Source organism: Corythoichthys intestinalis, chromosome 15, assembly GCF_030265065.1.
Source record: "Corythoichthys intestinalis isolate RoL2023-P3 chromosome 15, ASM3026506v1, whole genome shotgun sequence".
NCBI lineage: Eukaryota > Metazoa > Chordata > Actinopteri > Syngnathiformes > Syngnathidae > Corythoichthys > Corythoichthys intestinalis.
Genome location: NC_080409.1, coordinates 24,698,124 through 24,704,906, shown reverse-complemented (window position 1 = coordinate 24,704,906; position 6,783 = coordinate 24,698,124). Strand labels below are relative to the sequence as shown.

The 6,783-nt window shown below is 40.1% G+C and overlaps 1 long non-coding RNA gene across 2 annotated transcripts; it reads right to left on the bottom strand.

Moving 5' to 3' along the window:
* Positions 1-1,301: 1,301 nt before the first annotated feature.
* Positions 1,302-6,597, bottom strand: LOC130930650 (uncharacterized). 2 transcript variants are annotated; one of them, XR_009067089.1, is made up of 4 exons: positions 3,151-6,597; positions 2,529-2,627; positions 2,358-2,464; positions 1,302-2,011 (listed from the first exon to the last, which is right to left on the bottom strand). It is a non-coding gene; the product is annotated as an uncharacterized LOC130930650 (long non-coding RNA). The 2 variants fall into 2 exon arrangements; XR_009067088.1 differs by having other exon boundaries at positions 1,302-2,464; positions 3,151-6,594.
* Positions 6,598-6,783: the final 186 nt, after the last annotated feature.

The following is a 6,783-nucleotide window of genomic DNA, read 5'->3' as shown; positions in this document are numbered from 1 at the left end:
TGTTGTCGGCGATTAGCCTAGCAATGATCTTAATTGTGGTTATTTGTCAGCCCAAAACCCTCTAAGTATATCTTAAATGCATCTTACCGGATATAAAATGACTACTACATAGTCTGTGGTGATGTTTTTGGTGCCCAGTTTTCACGTCGAATTGCAGCCGTCCATTTCGCTCTCCTCTTTGGATCCCTCGGAATACGGTAAAACTTCAAGTCTCTCCTTCCATCTTCTCTGTTAGTGCAACCAACAGCCACACACGCCTTCACCATTTTGATTATTAATGTTAAGGAGCAGAAAAACACGCCATAAATAGGAGGAATGTACGTAGCCGTAACAGGTTAACACTATGTTTTGACGGACAATTGGGCGGTACCATTCAGGAGAGCGGAGTTGTGACGTCACGTGGGTAGGGTCTATATGATCCAAGAGAGTCGGGCTGCAGCCCGCCTCTCTCAGTACCCATCCCGCAGACAGGAAGTGACGCAATATCGCAGCTCTCAGACCGGAAATGACAACATGAAGCAGCGCTCGAGCTCCGAGCTTCCGGTTTTATCGTAATAGTTGGCGTCCATTCGAACGTAAATACTAGTTTACTTTTCTTTTCGCACGTCTTTTATTTTCGGTTTCAGCATCACTCATTATTATTTAAATAATAATTTATTTCCATGCTCCTTAAATTGATTTGGTGAAATCGGGAGATTAACTCTTTAAGCGCGGTCAGTTTGTTAAAGCCTGCTGATTTTACCAAAATGAAAAACACGGTTACAGTACATCAAAATTAAAATACACACTACTGCAATAAAGGTTTAATTAGTGACTGCAAGATCGCCTGTGACCTATCACAGTGTGTACTTTAGTTTGTCGATTGTAAAATATACTCCAATTGAGAATTAGAAATTGCTGTCATCCTTACATTTTTATGAACGGACACATTAATATAGCTTCATTACAATTTAATGTATCAAAAACGTAATATTCTCTCAATGTTGCAACCAAACCAGTTTTGTCTTTCATTTTGCTACTTAAATTCATTCATGTGGGTGAAGATCCTAATTAACTAATTCAGAAACTATATTAAACTTTCTGCTCCAGGAAATACACCTTTATTTCAAACAGAAATGACAAAATAGTTGTCATGTGTTAGTTGTTTTTTTCTTTTATCCCAGACAACAGTTGTAGGTTGTTTTAATTACCTGACATTTTTCGGCAAGCACTCCCGCCTTCATCACAGGTAATTAAAACTACCTACAACTAACATCTGGGATAAAAGAAAAAAACCAACTAATTTATAAGTGTAGAAAAATGAACTCAAGACAACCAGTTCTAATGTGGTAAACTTTATTTTTTTAGTTTTATTATTTTTTATTATTATTGAGAGAATACCAGATATTTTCTTTAGTCAACAATGTCCTCAAAAAAGGTAAATCAATCTTCCAGATGGTTGAAACAGAACTTGAATGGCTCCAAGACATTGTAGTTCGTGCTCATCCTCTTCCATCTGCAGGATGCTTGGGAACTCCTACTGCATTGATATTCTGGATCATCATGGAAACGCCATGCCAATATGAATGGATACTGAATTTCATTAGAGATAACAATAGTTCTCTGATCTCATGATTGGATCTGTTTTTCTTCCCACAAATAATTGGAATTTGGATCATTTAATTTGTTATGATTTGACTGTTCTTTGAAAATGAACCAATGCTCCAAGTTGTAGTTGTTACTAATCAGCCTTACAGGCAAATGCATGTGTGGGTCACATCCTGTAGGCTTTCACCATGTTGCAACAACATAGGGGTCAGCCACAAATATGGTCCTTCCCTGAAAAATACATAATCTATACACACGGACATATGTTATATAAATACAAACGTACGCAGACACCTACATGAGCCCATACAAGCATTCTGTAGGCTACATAGTTAAAATAATACCCTACACACGCCAAAAAAATACTTTTTTATACCTTTGAATGAGCTACTTGTTAGACAAGTTATAAATATGCATTTCATATCTGCAAAAAAACAAACACAAAAAGTTACATTTTACTTAATTGTACAAGTGACATTATGTTCTTTAGAGAAACTAAATCCTCAAAATTCACAGTTGATTCCATTTCATTGTTCAGGCCAACGTTCCAAAAGTCAGCACGTGTCAATCAAACTTTCTTTTTTTAGACAATCAACACCATTTCTGGCCTCTTTATATTCAAGATTTGCATAAGCTAATGAGAATGTTGATTGGTTAAATAAACAAAGAGTAAATAATCAATTATGTCCAATTGTTAACTAATATAAGGACTAATAAGCCTATCCAGATTTCCACTGAGCACAACATTTGTCTCAGACATAAAAACATACCAGCCGTTCCTGGGCAGGATGAGTTTGAACCGTCCATGAAGCTCGGCATGGTCTTATATTGTCACCATTGGTCCTGTCTGCACAGTGGGTTTTGCAGTGTTCGATGTCTATCAAAAAAAAGTGTTCAGCACAGTCCAAAATCTAAAGTACATTACTACTTATGCTACTTACTTCCATCTGGATCTGTGTGACATCCCTGTATCTGCATGGGAAGACTACCTTTTGGGGGTCGTGATTTAGTTTCTTCCCAATGGGGTGGTGATCTTGGAGCTAGTAAAAAAAATAATAATAATAATGAAAAAATATATAGCTAAGCAGAGTAACAATATCAAGAAAAAATTACAACCTTGTCCTATTTGGATCATGTGACAACATTCAAACTACAAAGGACCAGACAAAACAAATGAAGACAAAATAACAATACCATACAACAACAAAAACAGCGAGCTGCGAATGGCAGGCATGTACATAATGAAAAATAAGAGTGCAATATAATGAAAACTACACAAAGAAGACTGTTCATTGTGGGAAAAAAAATGTAAAAAGCATTAGCAGCATTAGCCAATTCGCTGCTGAATTCATCAGTACGTATTAAACAATATAAGTAGAGCAAAGTCACATGCAGTAAGTAAAGGAAGACATTATTTAAATTACATTAAGAATACTAGATATAAGTACGGTCTTTTCAACTCAGAATAAACACTTCATATTTTCACCGCAAGTGTTGTTTAACTATTTAACATTTTTAAACATGCATACGCTTTTAAAAACTTTTTTCAGTGCGGCCACTTACGTTATTTCACCTCTCGCGAAGAAAACACGGTAACTTGTTTTCGTCGCAAGGGTTGACGACATTTCCGGTCTGAGGGGACTGAGAGCTGCGGTATTGCGTCATTTCCTGTCTGCGGGATTGGTACTGAGAAGAGCGGCGCAGGGTACTGAGAGAGGCGGGCTGCAGCCAGACTCCTCTCATATGATTGGCCGAAGAGTCGAAATGCTCTCCCGTGATTGGCCGAAGAGTCGAAATGCTCTCCCGTGAAATGCCTGTTTAAAAATGTTCCCGTTGTTACTTCTTGCTTTCGCTTAAAAGTGCTCATTTATAAAGGAAAATCGATGGATGATACTACACACAGAGCGTATTATTAACAAATACTAAAGTTGTATATTCATATAGCGAGAATAAGGAACGTCACTGACAAGCGCAGGCCCCCGCGAGTGGATAGTGAGGGGACTAGGATAGTGCACACTGCCGCCGTTTTCGAAAGCCAGTTTCCGACCGGACTCACTCACGCAGCGACCCACTGTCTTGTCCGGTGTTCTGCCAAAATATGCTACATCTGCGAAACGTCCTACATTAGTCAAATTTGACACCTGAAGTACTACCGTGCGCTCTAAACTTGTTTTGTTTAGATGCATACAGGAATAACGTACTAAAAAAATGCCTGCAGAAAATACTTAAATGTAGTTATATCAAATAAGGACGGTTTAAATACGCTACGTGACTAATGTGGTCAACTGCTTCAAAGCTAACACAAAAAAACCACAATGGTTAAAAGTATGAGAGGGTAATACATGCAAAAAGTATCTTTGAGGCAGTGAAAAGGTTCTAAATAACTAAATAAAAACAAAAATACTGAGTACTGGCCGCTTCTAACCGATGTGCGCATGCGTGTGGATGCATGCGCAAGCGCCCTGAGCATTGTGTAGGTCGTTTCGCCGCGTAGTAATGACGGGATCTGTCGTTCACTTGAGTAAACGAATCCATTCCGGTTCGTTCAGTAAAAAGATTCGTTCAAACGAATCGTTCAACGAATCGTTCGCCCCCCTCATCTCCCTCCCCGCCCAAATGAATCGTTCGGTTAGTGAACGGGAAGTGACGTTGCCGAACGAATCACCAAAGACCGCTTCGCAGTATAACTGAATGGGAAGTGACATTGCTTGGTCCCTCCCTCTCTTGCACATTGACCACTCGTCGTAGTTTCAGAAATGAGTGACAGGCGATATCATTCTGCTTTCACAGACAGCCTCGTCTCCCTCCCGCTGCTCCAAAAGCGAGGGAGAACTTCCGCGTCGTCTGTCCTAGTTCTATGGGCTCAAAGTCATGGCTCGTGCTTGCATTTCGATTTAGGACACGGTTAAACATTTTCCTTTTGAGGGGGAAGTGGGGGTTTGGGGTCGGGGGCGCACGGACTTTCTTTAGCATGATCTTGCTCACATATACAATGCTGCTCCCACCAGCCAGCGCGGCATGCTTGCTGTCACGAAAATAAAAATAAATCGAAAGTTTAATTTCTAAATATGGAACGACCAACACATCATATTTATCTCTCGCTCTGTTGTATTTTTATTTTTTATTATTAAGATGATCGTATTGAATTTTTGCACTGGTATTAATAAATAAAACAATCCGATCAGCTCCCCTGTCGTCCCCGCATCTCAGATCGTCAAACGCTGACGAGAAATAATTGTTTGCTCTTTATGATGTCGCCTTTCTACTCTCATTAGTCTGTTAAAAAAAATGTAGACATATTGCGACATCTCCCGTGTCCGCGCGCTTTGTTTTTGGGCGCTTGAGTAGCACATGATGGACGGATTGACATAATTTGTCAAACCAACCGACACCCTCTGACACGAAAAAAAAAAAAAAAAAAACACTCGGAAAAAATTGACATGTGTATACAGTTTCATTGCAAATCCGTATTATGGTGATCATACTAAATATTATTTTTTTTCTGTGCACATATGAGGTAAATATCGCTGCCATGAAGCCTCCATGGCAGTTCTCTGCCCGCTTCACTGCCGTCACGCGACCGCAGCTCAGCTTTTGCTTGCCTCGTAGCTATGCGTGTTTTAAATTACTGTAAATTTGATAGTATATCGTCATAGGTACAGTCCCGAGTCTGTTGAGAAAAGTAGAACACTAAACCATGCTCGCTAGATTTGTGTGGTGTTTTTGTCTGTTTGAGCAGCATTTGATAGGCTCCACGTTAACAAATATGTGACAAAGTAATTTCCTTTCATTTTATGACTCGTTCACCGCATAGTCATTACTGGAAAGTCAAGTTAGCAGCAAGCTAGGTCAGGAACCGGAGGACCGAATCACTGAACGGGAAGTGACAAAACTCAGTCTTTCCCTCCTGCCTGCACGCTGGCTGCTTATTGGCCACACGTGGAAGTGAGTGACATACGCCCTGATTCTGTTTCCGGTCCCTCCCCTGCCCGCGATGAGGCTGGCGTCTGATTGGTCGTGTGCGATGTCAGAAGACGCTGCCGCTTGCTCGACGCCCTCCCACGCAGCGAACAAGCGCCACCAAGTTACCAACTTCATAGAACGAATCAGTGCAGATGGTGATTAGTTCGGTCTCGTTCACCCAAACAATTCGTTCAAAAAGAACGAATCGTTCGCGACCGATACAACACTACCGCGTAGTAAGGAATAGCCGAACACCGGTTCTCACGTCGCCGCCCGAGAAGTGCCATTTTCGGCTTGGGATCGTCACGACGACCGCCCTCACCTACGGTTCTACCTCGGCCGCCGAGAATGCGCTTTTTTCGTGCCGTTTGCTCTTTAGCTTTGACTTTTAATACAGTGGGTGATGGGGAAACTGTGTCTAAAAATAATTATAGCGGACAGCCAGAAGCCAAATCAATTAAGACGCCACTTAAAGACATTAGACCCCAATCTCATTGATAAACCGCTTGATTGTTTTTCAGCGAAAACGTGCCGAATATTGCCAACAATCGTCCTGCTTTGTCAGTGTTATATCGGTAAACTAGTGAGCATTGTTCGCATGCTCATTGCAAAAGAACTCCACACTATTGCAAAGGAGGTAATACTGTGAGCAGCAAAAATAAAAACTGTCCTTCTGTCCAAGGACACTCTTTTTTTCTTTTATTCAGTTTTGTTTTTTCGGTCAAATTTTTTGGCATATTGTCCTCATGAGTGAATGTTTCTAATCAATTTTAATTTGTTATTATTTACTGATTTTATTACATTTTATTTTTCTGTATCAAATGGTCAAAAATGTACTGTCGCTTGAGTGTATTTTTTACAGTTTGGATGTGACTTTTTTTTTTTTTTAATTCAGGCAAATTGATGCGCGTCAAGTCTTCTCTGTTACAAACAAAATAATTTTAATAAAGTTATATTTTATTATAAGTTGATCTATGTTACTTTTTTTCTTCAGAAGAAAAAAAAGGACAATGTTAGGCAGATGTGTATTTATAATAGTAATTTTATAGACAAATGATACTATTTACAGTGGCGGCAGAGAGTTTGGGGGGGGGGGGGCGCGAAACATTTACGTCTTCCTTGGGGGGGCGTAACAGAAAATAATTAAGAAGCACTGCCATACGCGGAGTTTCACTTTTGGGGCAGGGGGGGCACAACATGATGATGACCCCGAAAGGCAGTGTCAGCAGCAAA